The sequence below is a fragment of the Aulonocara sp. 'chitande type north' Nkhata Bay genome, linkage group LG14 (genome assembly GCF_057382095.1).
Source record: "Aulonocara sp. 'chitande type north' Nkhata Bay isolate Kocher_YH1m ecotype deep benthic linkage group LG14, A_spYH_male_GT1.1, whole genome shotgun sequence".
Lineage (NCBI taxonomy): Eukaryota > Metazoa > Chordata > Actinopteri > Cichliformes > Cichlidae > Aulonocara > Aulonocara sp. 'chitande type north' Nkhata Bay.
Genome location: NC_141357.1, coordinates 22,646,697 through 22,662,492, shown reverse-complemented (window position 1 = coordinate 22,662,492; position 15,796 = coordinate 22,646,697). Strand labels below are relative to the sequence as shown.

The window sequence follows — 15,796 nt, the reverse complement described above, 5'->3', positions numbered from 1 at the left end:
GGACATTTAAAAGATTTGCTGTTTTTTGTCTCACTTATGTCACTGTTAACTGATTATTTTAACAGGGACTTAATAGCTTTATCGTGGGAATAATTGCTACTTATAGCCCTAATGCCGATATTAGCATTACCTCTAAATACTCTTAGCCTGTATTTTACATTTGCATACTCAAAACAATTCTGTGACTTTAGCCAAAGTGGTTTAGATATTACATTACTTTATTTGTCTTGTCTGGTCTTTGCTTTTATAATTCCATATTAAAGTCGCAATATGCATCTGAATACATATTATTGAATTAGTTCCCTCCACAAATTTGTTTTTTATTTCCATCTGATAATATGCAGCCTTGATGTATCAAGATCCATTTCTGTTTATTTGGGATCTTTTGCATCCCGTAGCTGAGCCCTAATCCACTCCAAATAAACTTTGACTCTGCTTTAACCACAAATAGGATTTGGAAAAATAACATTGTGATTAATGCATGCTAACTACATAATAGAACTTAGAAATGTAATTAACAGTAACTTCCTGCACCTAATTGGTATAGCTCTGTTATTCATTAGATTCCTCTGAGGACAAAATATGGGTTATTAGATGCATATTAGAGGCATTACTTTTTGATGTTAGGAACACAGCTTAAAGAGAACCATTTATTATTTATTGTCTCTTTTGTTTTTACTCAGGATCACAGCAGGGAATACGCCGGTTCTATCGTGAGCATCAGAAACTGTAATTCTTTAAAAACAGAGTTGAAAAAACAGACATTTTTCCTTTTCACCTGCTTCTTTAGCTGCCGTTTTGTGCATACACAACACATATTGAAGGAAACAGTTTTTTGTGGTCGATTACAGCTTGTTTTACATTTGTGTTCGGTGTGAAAGCTCTCTGAAAGCTGCTCAAATTTTCTCCTAGCACAAAAGTTGGAAGTCCCAGTCATGGTAAGTTGAAATCCTTTTTGAGCAAGTCTTTCCAAGAAACCAAACTCAGTACCTCCAGTAAGCTCAAAATGTCTTTTAATGCACACTCATAAACTTTCACCACATCAGAAGAACTGTTGATGATTGGCAGCAACACAAACTGTATCAGGTTGCAATGATTGAATAACGATATATCCAGTTGTAAAAAAGAAAGAAAACAAAAAAAAAACCTTAATTTCTGATTTCTGCAATATGCCAATTAAACTGTTAACAAATAACAATTAAATTGGGTCTCTTTCTCATTATTTTGCTTCCTCTTATCAAACAAGTCATGATAACATTAGGACATTTCCTTGTTTTATGAATGAATCTGTTTTCAAGTCATCTTTTACTCTCAGCCGCTGCCAAGCACATTAACAGCAAATAACCTGAGCTCATACTCTCTGAAATATTAATAGTTTTCTAACTCATATAGTTTGATATTGTGTATTTAATTTTTTTCATTTTTAATAAATTCACTATAAGCAGAAAAACCATGAATTTGATTTCCTTTCAGATGTTCTCATTTGAGGTCCATCAGTTTGGGGTCCACAGCTCTTTCTTTGTAAACTATCTGCCACATGGGTGTCTCAGTTACCACGGAGGAGGTGGTAGGACTTCCATTATTGTAAAGAAAAGCATGTACATGTGTGCGTGTTTGTATGTGTGTTTGGGCCATGAAGACAGATTGACCATACACTCAGGGAAGAAACAAGAAAAACAACAAGAACAACCCAAACACGCAGCAGGTGACAGAAGGACTCCAGCTTTAGGGTCACTGTGGTCGGCACAAAACTCTGCTCACCGCGCCTTTCCTCTGCTGCTTAATTCAGTTGCCACCTACTAATATCACAATAGGAATTCTCTATCAGGTCGCCCCTATACTGTGAGGAAGATATCTGACCACCTGTTCTCGAGATTGTCTGAATTCAAAAGGTTAGCTGGATGCTATGTAATAAACTGGAATGGAATGTGCAAACTTTTCTTGTGAGGGCAGTTTCTTCTTGGGAGACATGAAGTGAATTAGAAAGTTAAACAAGTTGAGTTTAAAAAAATCTGCCCTGAATTGTTTGTTTTCTGATTTTACCCTTTGACAAAATTCCAAATTTTAAAACTAACAAATGAAGAAAAAAAGAGAAGCTCCTCCTTCAGGCTCCTCCATCAGCCTTCTCTGTGGCGCAGGGTCATAGCACACATGGCAAACACATGCTGCTGACTTCCTTCGATCTTTTGTCACCTGCTCCAGCAAATGCCCACTGCGGGGCGAGGGCAGGACAGTAGCCTGATGGGAAAATGGGAAATGGGCTGTTATCAGGCTAACAGGGTACCGCAGTCCACTAATCAGATCAGGAAGCTGGGTGTGTGTGTCTTAGCGAGAGAAAGCATGTCTGCGTGTGTTTCTGTATGTGTGTGAGCCACGGCATGTAAACGTGGCGCTAATGGCAGTTGTGTTTGAGGAGGCAGTGGACTTGAAGAGTTTAAGGCATCACTTTAAAACGGCAAGGAGCCTTCGTCTGAGTGCGAATCAGCTGGCCATAGAGGAGGGTAAATATTTAGGCCCAGGAGAGGAAACATGTATTTCCCCTCCCTAGCTGTAGAACAATAATTCCCTCCTTCTCCTGTTCTCTGTCTGCTTCTCAGAATAGCAGTAATTATCACACTTCCCTGCATTCATTTGAGACCTTCATTGTCCCGGACGGAAACTGGCAGACCCACCACAGAAATATTTGGGGATGTATACTCTTGTCAGTTTAGTCATTTACTGTGTATTCATTGCTTTTTCATGATTTATTGTTAATATGGAAAAACATACATTTTACAGTTACCGCTGTCCAGCTTTAAAAATAAAAGGGGACTGTGTTTTCATTGCTTTAGACCCAGCACTGTAGAACAAAGTTTGTAAGAGGACATTTTTTAAAAGCCCACTCATATAGATTGGCGTTTGTTTGATGTTTTACAATTAATCATTTGTTACTTTGGTCTTCTTTACCTTTTGTTAGTGACTGTATTTTTTTTTTCACTCATTCTCCATATTTTTCAGTGTTTTAATGCTACTATTTTTTATAAATTCCCTGAAGCACCTTGTAACTTTGGTGTAGCAAAGATTAAGTTTATTATTCATACCTGTAAAATGAGAATTTGCATCTCATGGGGGTTTATTCAGATAGAATACGTGACACATCTGAAGGTCTTTCAGAAGTGAATAATACTTTATATTAATTGTTAACACATTTATAGTCCAGCCAAAATTGATTAATGCATTTCTATGGAGTTCATGTTGTTTTGAGTAGATTCCAATATCCAAAGTTAAAAAGTACTGTCGACTGCTCCCTTGTTACCCGAGCAGTTGCCAAAGCCCTCCCCTTCATCCACACTTATGATCCCTTTCAGCTGATTTGTGTCTCCTCCCGGTCTTGAACAAGATTTATAGCATGCAGTAATCACTACACAACAGATCCCCTTAAGATGTAAAATGTTAACATTTGTCAAATTTGTTCCTTACAGAGCAGCGAAACTGACTACCAGTTTGGGTTTAACAAAAGTGGTTATAATACAACTTATAGAAGAGATATCAAATATAATGACCAAAAAGGAATACACTGTGGGGGCGTTGATTAATGTTAAAAATATTGTAGACTCTACATCAAGGGTGGATCACAGCGTGTGTGAAAAGAGGTATGATATTAAAGAGAGAGCACATGCTTAAATAGTTATGTTGACAATAGGTATCAGTATGTGCAAAAAATAGTGTCTGATTTACTGAATGTTACTGATGGTTCAAATTGAAATTATAGACAATAGATACTGCATTGGTTCGGTGCATTTTTAAGAAGTATTTATACAGTAAAAACTAAATCTGTAAAAATACAGTACTGTTTCAAAATAAAGAAATTGTTAAATGTTCAGTTTTTACGGATGTTTTTCCATTTTTGGCATTGGTTTGGTTTGGGTGGGAGGAGTCAACCTTTCTAATGACCAACATGCAGCAACTCCTGTGGTTGTTTTATGACCTCAGTAATCTTGTTCCTGGTCAGTTTATGTTATAGATCACTAGTTTTATGTCCTGTTTATTTCACAAGCTTTATTATGTAAATTGTGGTAGAAAACCGATGCTTTAGCAGAATAAAGTTTTCATGTCAGGTTTCCAAACACCAACATTGGCATTGATCATAACACTCAGTCTAAGCTTTAAAAGTTGAACTAATCGTGGTAGCTACATCCATCTTTAAAACCACACTGTAAGGCAGTGCACAATAACACACGTATCAAACATGTAGTTGATTTTACCATCTTCTATTCACCTAATTGTTAAAGAATTGTACCTCTGGAAAAGTACACAGTGGCACACCACAGGAGATAATACCGTCAGGGAATTGAGCTCTCACTCCAGCTGATATTATCATTTTACTTAAACTGCTGATTGTTTGTGAAGGAGGGAACTTAATAGCTGCATGCGAGACATACAAAATCAATACCATGTGCTATCAGAGGAAGTTTTAAAGACAGAATGAGCATTCAGTTTTGAATAATCATCCTCACGACCCCACCCCCACAACAATCAAAGCATTGATTGGAAAGCCAATACCACCCCGCTGGCAGACAAACCAGAGAGCCGAGAGTGGCCAATAGATGAACAGAAATATTGCTGGTTTGATGTGACTGAACCAATCAACACACACTGATAGGAAGCCAGGACAGACTGGGCGACTGTCACTGAATCAAAGCAAGTGCACAAGGGCTGTGTATGAGGTGCTGTCACTCAAATACACACACTCGCGCACGCACACACACACAAATGTGCACATACGCATTAGTGTCTAAAGCATACTTGATTCTGACAAACTGATAAATCAACATTATAAAGCTTTACTGTCTCCTTGTGCAAACACACACACACACACACACTATCTCTCTCTCTATCTGGGAAAATATCATCTTATTTACAATACAATCCACTGTGGTGGAAATAGTATTAGATTGTGGATGACAAATAAAGAAAGTGAGGAAGAGAGGTGGAGAATGACAGGAATGTTGGGATGGGGGTTTTCTTTGGAAGCTGCATTTTTTAGTATGCATGTTGATCCTGTTAGGCTGAAATGCAATAACAGATACGTAGGTCCGCTCCACAGGAGGAAAGACCCTTGCAACTCTCTCTGACTACCTTCTATTTATCATCCGTGCATAGACTGTCGGTGGAAAGAATATATTGCTTTAAAAAGTCGCTGCCGTAATAGCGCTGATCTAATTTCCATAAATTTTCATCTGGAATTTGATATTTTCTTCATCAGTGAACAACATAAACTATTTAAAAAGGATGCTGGTGTGGCAAACTTTTCCACCCATCCTTAAATCTGCTTTTGGATATTCCCCTGTGATGGATACCACAGGAGTCAGCCTAGAAGGGATACAAATATTGGGCAGCTAGAGTATCACAGGCTGGGGCACACACACACACACACACACACACACACACACACACACACACACACACACACACACACACACACACACACACATCACATCACATCACTCAGGTTTATCATAACATCCATGACCCTGGGTGCTCTATTCATGAATCATTTAAGTTCACTGTCAGGTCCAGCTCTTGTCAGAGACTAATCTGTTTATTAATTAAATGGAACTGATAAATCCCAAGTGCTGAAGTCGTCTGTTTGATCTACTTAACCTGATGTTTGGTCAAAATTTTATGATTTGTAACATGACACAATGCATGGCTGTTGGACTATAATCCAACTTACTTGATCTAATATGTATATCAAGTAAGTTCAGTGAGTGACCAAACTTGTGATCTTTAAATTCTTTTAATACATTCATATAAAAAAATAGGTGAAAAACAATTTCTACTAGCTAATTAAAATTCAACCGGAGATGCTTCTTAGTGTCTTTCAGCTCATTGTTTTGTTATTATTAGATCTACCTCTGCCTCACCTCTTGCTTTGATGAAGGTATATACAGTAGTGTAGTAAGAGCTTCTTCAATATACTTAAGTAAAACAAATACATTCATGTTTTTCTCACAGTAGAAGAAAAGCTGTGGCATGCTTCCAGACAGGAGCTTTTGCATTTGACATTTTAAGCCCTTATGAGCAACAGTTCAGCTATACATCCTCAGGCAGGGCTCTCTTGGCTGCTCTCAATTGTAGGCTAAGGACAAAAGGTGAGAGGGCTTTCGGCGTCAGACCTTCCTCATTCTAAAATGCATACAAAATGTAGTCTTGTCATATCAGTGTTAGGCTTTGTATTACTTATAAAAGCTGATTTTTGTGATGTTGAAGATGTTCTCTTTTTTTCTTTTTGATAATTGACCTTCTGTAATTTGCATGTATGAACTCTTATGGGGGGAAACGTAGCAGGTGTGTGTGTGTGTGTGGGGGGGGGGGGGGTGTAAGCACAGGTGCTCCTTTGATTTTAATTTAAAAAACTTTGTAAACATCGGTAGAGGAGGAAAAAGTTGCCTTATTTAGTGATGCAGGTCAATATGTATTATACAAGTAGGAACAGGAGTGAGCACTATATAGGCAAAAGCATTGTGCCCCTATACAACTATAGTAGCTGATCAGCCATGGAAAGCCATGCCATGAAGCTCCCACTGCACAGATTTTTTGTTGATGTTAATGCCGGGGGAGGTTTAGAGTTCTGCGGTTATGGAGTAACAGTGTAACATTTATGCACTATGCACCTTGCTTGAAGTAGCCACTTTGTAGCTGAATTGCTGTTATTTCCTAAACACTTTCACTTTGCAATAATACCACATAGAGTTGATTGTGGAATATCTAAAGGGGAAATTTATTTTTTATTACCTTTATTCAATAGGAAAAGACAGAAAAGTTAGGAGATAGACACAGAGCAAATGACCTTAGAGCATATTCAAACCCAGGCCTCTGCGGTAGCCTTATGACATATGGGGTCATCTGCTCAGCCCAGTGAGCTAAACCAGCACCACCTAGGAAATTTCACAAACTGACTTTTTGCACTGGTGGAATCCTTTCACAGTATCATGCTTAAATTCAGTGAGCTTATTAGAACGACCCATTCTTTTGCAAATTTTTGTAAAGGCAGACTGCATGGTTAGATGCTTGATTTCCTACACATGCAGCAATGGAATTGGAAATACCTGAGTTCAGGCATTAAAGGTGCGGTCCAGTATTTTGGCCTTGTGGGTGAAAAGATGGAAAATATGATGCAGGGCATTTAACATAAACTTGTGTCACTACGACTTAAGTCACAAAATGATGACTTAATACTTGATTTGGCCCTGACTGACTGGGACTTGATTTTGTTATCCTCCACTTGTCTAGATGAAAGAAAAAGAAAAAAACTAGTGCCAACCTGATCAAATCCCGTCTCTATTAAAAACAAAACAGACATCGGAAGCTTATTTTGTTTAGATGGCACGTCCTTTATGGTCACCACTTGGAGATTTTGATGATATGCAACTGACTAGTAAGCCTTGAGAAATGTTTATTTTTTTCCTTCTCTCTGAACTTGAGACTCATCATGGACAGCAAATATTTACAGACAGCTCTGGTAAAATGATCGTTGGTTAAAATGAAGACCAGTACACAGTTTAGAGAAACAGATGAGACACAACATGTGAGCAACTTAGGTGAATTTATGAGGTTGAGGTGAAGGTGAGGCACTGGAAGTAAAGGTGAGGAAGCGGGCACGCGGAGGCACGGAGGGGTCTGACAGAGGGAGGGTGGTGGTGGTGTTGGGGGGATTCAGGCAGCAGGTGAGCATGTGCCACCAGGGGGATTCATCTGTCCTGGGTTCAGACAGGGCCTCATTAGTGAGCAGTGAATTACACTCCAGACACGTCTTTATGTAGACTAATCATATTACAGCTACCGCGCTCAGCTTCACCCCGGGGGAGGCAGTCGGAGGAGGAAGGGGGGGAGAGGTTGGCGAACTTTACAATCTGATTTGTCCGGGAGAACTCAATGTAATCTAGCACCTCTAACTGACACCGTTTTATCTATCTGTCCATCTATCTGGCTGCGTGTGTCACATGACTCCTCCCCTGCTCGCCGGCTCGCTCTGTCTCCCTCTCCACCCCTCCAGCGCACATCCACGCTGCAAACTCTTTTTCATCCCTCTTGCTTGTTTTCTCTGCCCCCCTCCTCCTTCCCCTCACCTATATCTTTCTCCCACCTCTCTCACCCAGCCACACTCTCCCTCCGAGCCAGCGCATCCCTGCCCCCACGTTGTCAGTTCTGACAAGCTGCTTTAATGGGCGATGTGGCGCGTGCCTCTGACCACTGAGCACAGTCATTAACCTTCACTGGCATAATTGAATTCAAGGTTGATTGCTCGTGACCCTCCCCCCTGCCGAGGTCCCTCTCAATGTACATATTCATTACAGGGCCCCGGCTCTAAATGGATTGCACAGGGAAAGCTGTAGCAATCATCCGGGCCGCTCAGAGGGGGCAGCGGCACGCCGCTCGGGGGGGGCAGCGAGGAGACCGAGGACGGAGCAATGGGAGGAGGGAAAAAAGGGGAGGGGCACTAATTGCATGCTAGAGGAAGAGGATCAGATTATGAAAAGAGTAAGAGAATGAAGATGGATCCCTGTGACACTGTCAAATTAAGGGCAAGCCTTGTAACATGGTGAGACACTGAAATGTACAGTGGCACCCACATCACCGGAGAAAGAGGGGAGATTGGGGGAGGTGACAGAGGGGAGGAAGGAGAGAGAGCGAGAAATGGAGGGAGGGAAGAGACGAGAGAGAGGCCATTGAGGGTAAGAGAGAATTGAATGTAGAAGAATGAAGTAATATAGGCACACACACACATACACACACAGACTCAGGCTGGTGTCAGTGTGAAAGAGAGCATATATCACATCATCCCAACGCCACCAATATACCACCCCCAAACTCCACCACTACCACCCACCACCCCAAGCCAGCAGGTCTCTGACTCTCCCCTCTCTAATAGCTGTCAGATTACTATCAGCCAAACAAGACATCCAGCCTCATGTCCTTCCCCCTCCTCCCCTTTTCTCCCACATACTCCACTGCTATCTTCCACGTTGTTGTCTGGTCCTCCTCTTTGTCCACCTGTGCCTCTCTTTCCAACTTAACCTTGTTTTCATCCACCACCCATCACCTTCTCCTGCTGTGCAACCCAACCTCCACTCAGTTTCCCTAAATGAGATCCACCTCAACAAGATTTAAAGAGCTAAAACCACAATAGAGCATTAAAGAGGAAGGTTAATCCACAAATCAATGAGTAGGACTAAGGAAAAATCAGAAGTCCTCCTAAGCTGCTCAAACACGTGTTTTGTTTTGGGGGTTTTTACATGTAATCCGATGTTCTTGAATTGATTCTTTTCAAACTCTGCTCGATGCATCTCCAGTATTTTCTCTTATGTTGTTTGATATTATTTTATGTTATTCTGGTACCAAATCTTCATATTAAGGCCCTTTTACAAAGCGGGCTTTGTTGATCTGTCCACAACTTATGTGAAATATCTCAACATTAGAATGAAACTTAATATGACATTCATGGTTCCCAGAGGATACATTGTAATTAGACTGGTTTTTCTGTGACGTCTATGACTGAAAGTCACTTCTAACTTACTTGACATTTCCAAGATAGATACTAGATAGGATAGCCAGTCTGCCCCTGCATACCTTTTCCAGCAATTGATCAGTCATACTAGTGCCTAACGTAGAATCGGGTCCAACATTTCCATTAAAAAAAACATCTGGTTCTGATAGTAAAATGCTGGCAGCACACCACAAAATAGTTGGATTTTCTTACTACAGTAATTAACCCAACTTTCATTACTTACAGTTTTTTCTGATTGCTTAAGCACATTTTTTGTAACTATTGGCTAATTTTGCAAAACTCTTCACACAAATAAGAAAACCTGTCACCCAATCATCAAAACATTGTAGTTCTCTTGCAAAAGCAAACACAGCTAGATTAACTCTTCACACCTTCGTAAAAATGGTGTTTCCGTATCAAACAGTACACACAAGCCATCATCTACTAAGCACACAATGCGCCAACTGCACACTGATGGTATGAATACAAAACACATCTGGCTTTTGCTTTCTCTGTGCACAAGGTAGGCTATGTCAGTTTGAGCTCATACTTCTGTCATAGATCCATAAGCATAGAGGGATCCAAACTTCAAGTACTGGTGTTTATTCAAACACATCAAAACAAACACAAGTGTTTATTTCCAAGTATAGGATTATTTGCAATCGCCATAATGACTATATGGGTTACTTGGTCTGCAGTGAACATGCTTCCTCTGCCCCCAGCATCTGGTCATCTAGCAATTCTGTAAAGTAACAATTTCAGTATTTTTACATCAATGGTATTGGTGTGTTTCTCATTGGCATATGGCAGTGCTACAAATCTTTGTGCGAAGTGACTGTACTAACCGATTCTCATTTCAAGATGTCCTTATGGTACTTGCTACAGTGTAGCGGCTCGAGTTAGGCTGGACCCGTTGGCCAGCTACCCTCAGGGTCATTCCACGGTTGATGACATGGTCCACTATTGTAGCTCTGATGTCATCAGCAATTCTATTTCTTACTCTTCCTACCCTTCCTCTCCCCCCTCCTCATCTTCCTCTCCCCCCTCCTCGTCTTCCTCTTGCTCCTCCTTGTCCTTGTCGTCCTCTTCATCCTACTTCTTCACCTCCACGTCCTCTTCCTCGGCCTCCTCTACTTCTCACTCTTTCTGCTCCCTCCATTGTACTCCGCACACACAGCTTACCTGTATTATAGTGCTTAGGCTGATTGCAAAGTGAACTAATTATCTAAAAAAGTTTTGACATGTGAAAGTGTGCCAGACAGTTGGCAAATTAGTGTTAATGATAGCCATACATGTGTATACTTTTGCTAGGAGTGTGTTGGAAATTTGGTAATTGAGTGTTGTGCAGTGAATTGTGCCTACAGTTTTGCAAAGTGTGTGTTACAAAATTGCAAACTGAGTGCAAAGCAGTTTTTGTGCTTTTAGTTTTGCAAACTCAGTGAGTGGTTTTGCTATAAGTCTGAATAGTTTTAGAGATTGTGCTACAGGAATCACAGTTAGGGTTTAAGCATTCAGAAAAAACTGTAATACCAGGTAATGTTAGCAATCAAACTGAACTAAAATGGACATTATACCTGGTAAATATTTGCACATTAGTACCGTCACTACATTGGTGGCTCCATACTGTAGTGGTCACTGGTTTGATCCCAGAAATATAATGGCGTCAGGGAGGGCATCCATAAAAATCTGCTAAATCAAATATGCAGAGCTACCCTCTGTCCCGACCTCTTGTGACTAAGGGAGCCGCTGATAGTAGCTTAGCGCTGTCACTACATGCGCATTAACATGCTAATGTTAGAATTTATCTCAAAGTGTCTGAGTACAGCCTCTCAGAGACGCTATTGTGGCTCTTATGTTTCATCCATCAGTATTTTTCATGTGGTTACTGATCAAATGGTGTGTTGGAGGGCTTTTCACAATAAAATAAAGAGCTCAAAAGACCAAGGAGGAAAATAAACACTGATCAAAGGGATTTTCTACAACTTGGTAACTAGACAATAATGAGTCAGACTTGACAGCATTAATTAAAAAAATAATTCTGCATTAATAAATTTTCATAAATCCCACTCAAGGATCTTATTAGAAAAGCGTTAATTTTCAGTAAGTTCTGGATTTGCCCTTTTGTTGGCCTTGTGCACTGCTACTGTCGTCTGGCCGGAAAACCTTGCTGCCCTTACAGACAGCCAGCGGGTCCGCAGAGAGTCATCTAACTGTCAGTGCTCTGTACTGTTCCAGCCTCGCGTCAACTCTCAGTGTGAGCTGTGTACGAGTGTGTGTGTGTGTATGTGTACACTCATGCACGTGTGGCCATCTTTTATCCCCCCTCATCATCACTAACAGGGTTTCCCATGCTCTGGCCAGGGGAGTGTGGGTCACAGGGCAGGAATCAAACAGCAGAACAATGGAGAGCTTCCTCCACTTAACCTCCTAATGGGCTCTCAATGGCTCCCCTGGCTCCCTCAAAACTATCAGCCACTGGATTCACTTACCTCACTACACCAACTAAGGGTGAGTGTGGGGGGTCTGAGTGGTGTGGACGTGAAATAAGGCAAAGAAAGTGTGCTCGTGTGTGCGTGTGTGTGTGAATGATTGAGTGTAGGTGTGAGACAGAAAGCCAGACCACGGACAGACAGAAACACTGAGGAGGTCCAACTGTTTCTGATGAGCTATGTGTTTTCTGTGTAATGGAACGCAGGTGGTGGATGGGAGAGCTGGAAATCTCACGTTCTCACAAACACCTACTCATTGGGCCCACATAAAGAGGGAGACCTGTGTTAGCCAGCAAAACAAGTGCTTTCAGGTCTGTGATTGTACAGACATGTCACTCTGCTGCTGACCAATATAGATGTCAGCATATGCGAGCGCATAAGAGTTTGGGTCGAGGCGCAGGCAGGGATCTGCTAGTTACACTTCAATAATTACTTTCAGCGTGCGCTGCTTCCCTGAGCACCTCGCAGCCCCCAAATCTGCAAAGACAAGTGGCCTCATTTATTTCCATGGAGGAAAATAATTTAGCAGTGTCGGGCGCTAACGAGCTAGAGCGGAGGGATTCCTAATTAGATTCACTTTGTTTGTGTCATTTTAATTACGGTGCGGTCCCCAGCAGTGAAGCCACCAGTGAACCTTCAGTCTCTTAGCTCTGCTGCCATGTGTGCCACTGCACCAGGTCCCAGCAGAGCTTTACAAAAAAAACAAAAAGAAAAACAACAAACTTAACTCTCCTTCCTGTCAACCAAAGCTATGACAGGCTGGTTTTTATGTTAATTTGTTGATTCTGAACATGTTTGTCTGCTGTGTCACTTTAATCTCCAAACAACGCCACAAAGGTCACCGTCTTCTGATGCAAACAAATACACCCTCTCTAAACTTTTTTGGTGATGAATCATTATTTATTGCTGTAAATGAAAGGCATGGGGGACAGCTTTTCCTGCCTGTGTAGTCTTAAGCGGTATGTTTATGTTCTGCTTTTGAAGGGAAAGCTTCACTAAACATAACCACTTTGAGGTTTCTTTTGAAGTTTTCCCCTAAGACACAGTTGCTAATTATTCGGTGTTTCATGATGAATTCAGCTCAGTTCATTAGACTGTTTTAACTGATGTTGAAGTCTTAGATCCTGTCTGCCTTAACGCACACACTTAACCATTTAGATAATTGAGTGATTAATTGATACCTAATGATCAGCGCAGACCTTATGTTCTACTTTCATTTCAAACTTGACTGTTTATTATCAAGTTATTACCTTGCAACTTGCCTGTGTTTGCAGCAGTTTTTAAGTGAATTTTCAGAAGCCACTTGATGTGTGATGTGAAGGTTTTTTGCCATTTATCAGCATTTAGAGGCTTAAGATGTATCATGTTAAGTGGTGTGATAGAAAACAAATTGAAAAAGGAATGAAGAAATCAAAAAAGTGTGAGTTATTGAGGAAGGTAGAGAATCAAAGAAAGCCATAGAAAAAGGAAACTGCTAAAAAAAAAAAAAGTAAATGAGAGGATGAGGAAGCCCTGAGGTGTTGTGGCGTCCCTCCAGTGATGTTGCTGGTGATGGCTTCATCCCATCTGTCCCATGTTGTGTGATAGTGATCAGTCTTCAGGGACCCACCACCACAGATGAGGTCAACCTTACCTGTCAATCACGTTCCTTCGGGCCAAGGCCTGGTCCGCCGAGGTCACCTCAAGCAGGAAATCCCATATCCGCAGAGCTCCAAATTGCAAGGATTTTCAGAAGAAGACGACCCTTAATGGGAAATTGACTCAGCAGTGTATCGTGTTAACAAACAAAGTTGCAAATGAAACTGTTAATTTGTCTCGGTTCAAATGTATTCCCCAAAGCCCCAAAACAGGAAGATATGCCCGTTTGTTTGTCGTTAGCCAATATCTGAAATCCAGTATTCACTTTGCATCTTTAAAAAAGATGAGGTTGCCATTTCAAGACACTAAAATATTTTTGTTTTTAAGTTTTCTGTATATGTGTGTGTGTTTTTTAATTGTAACTTACTCATTCTGGAATCAACTTAATGCTAAGTTCAAAAGTGGTATAAACAGTACGCTGCTTAACAAACTTTCATAGTTCTATATTTAGAGAAACACATTCATTTTTTTTGGCAAAGTTCAAGGAAACTGCTGCCTAGGGTCTCTTATGTAACCTCAAAATGATATCAAGATATTTCAAGGAAATTTGCCATAATGTTATTTATGATGATGTGGTCGATAAAAACACACACAGAGCAACATTTTATCGACTATTATAACTTCCAGGCAGCAATTACCCCAATTAAAGTGAATGGCATTTAATATCTTCTTATTTTCCAATGAGCTACTGTCAATGATGACAGATGGCTTCATTTAAAGTGTGAATCTATTGTAGTGATACAGCATTACTGTGGCCCAGTCCAGTGGTGCGATGGATAATACATCTGACTACAGATCAGAGGATTCTAGGTTCAACACTTTAACTTTTGACCTCATCTGGGGTTGTGTAACTCCAACCATGTGGAGTTAGCTCCATGTGACAAAACTATCTTTAATAGAGACAGAGTCAAATGTAAGTACAAAAGTTGTGCCCAGATTGGAAACCGTAAGTTTAAACTCAGTATTAATGTATCATATCTCATTTTGTTTACTCTGTACAAAAACCAGCGTAACAACAGCATTTTACACTTTTTTCTGGGATCACTAATTTAATGGTATGGCTCAGAATCTGTGTGTGTGTGTGTGTGTGTGTGTGTGTGTGTGTGTGTGTGTGTGTGTGTGTGTGTGTGTGTGTGTGTGTGTACATGCGTGTGTGTGTGTGTGTGTGTGTGTGTGTGTGTGTGTGTGTGTGTGTGTGTGTGTGTGCGTGTGTGTGTCTGCTAAAACTAACACAGCTGATGAGCTGTATAAACATCTGAGTTAATCTCATGTATCTTCTTTGTCCAGGAACAAGATCTGAGTCTGTAGGACAATGCCTGCACAGAGGCTACACAGCTGTGTGGACACGCACAACGAGGTCCACTGATGCAGGGTCACCATACTCCAAACACAGCTTCCACTGTGGCCAGGAAAGCATTACAACAGGAACACAGTAGCTCCACACCAGGGAAATGTTAACGCACCTACTGTTTTTGAATTGTCTTCTTTTCTCATCTCGTCAGCTTTCTGCAGGAAAAGTCACACTCAGAACACTCAGTGAATGAGTGCAGTTGTCTTGTTCATCTCTCAGCGAGACATACAAGCAGTTTGTTGTAATGTATTTAAGGCAGCACTGATTGCCATGCTGCATAATGCAAAAAATGTAAAGCAGCAGACTGCGAGTTCTGACTCAAGAATAAAGATGCAAACTGTGAGTTAGATGTACAAAGCTGGGTGTTTACACTCATCCACATACTGCTGTGATGGGTTGGCTGTTTTACAATGTGGGCCATTTGGATCTACCAGGGGGAATCGTCTTTTCACTCACTGAAGCTCGTGCTCTTCCCTCTCTTTCTGTTTGTTATGAACATCATCATCTCCTGGAGCTAAATGAGCAGCAATACCTACCACTGTCGCTGTAAAGTGAAGAGCCTCTTTTTGCAGAATATGTCTCTCTTTAGCTTGATGCTTTTTTTTTCTGAGCTAGCCAAATTTTCTTCACAAGTTCTGACAAATTGCATAACCCCCTCCTGGGACAACGCAGCACCTCGGGTCTACAATTTTATAACCTGATTTTGTAAAACCTACGAGCATATCAAACTTTCTTTTTGGTGCATCTTAGCTCTATTACCAATTTAATATCAGCAGGAGAAGGTGTATA

The 15,796-nt window shown here is 40.8% G+C and overlaps 1 long non-coding RNA gene across 2 annotated transcripts in view; it reads left to right on the top strand.

The window, feature by feature from the left end:
* Nucleotides 1-15,335, top strand: part of LOC147314561 (uncharacterized) — a 73,700-nt gene extending 58,365 nt beyond the window's left edge. For both annotated transcript variants that reach the window (XR_015124538.1, XR_015124537.1), the window contains one exon: nucleotides 14,944-15,335. This is a non-coding gene — a long non-coding RNA (uncharacterized LOC147314561). The remainder of the gene's footprint in view (nucleotides 1-14,943) is intronic.
* The last annotated feature ends 461 nt before the right edge of the window (nucleotides 15,336-15,796 follow it).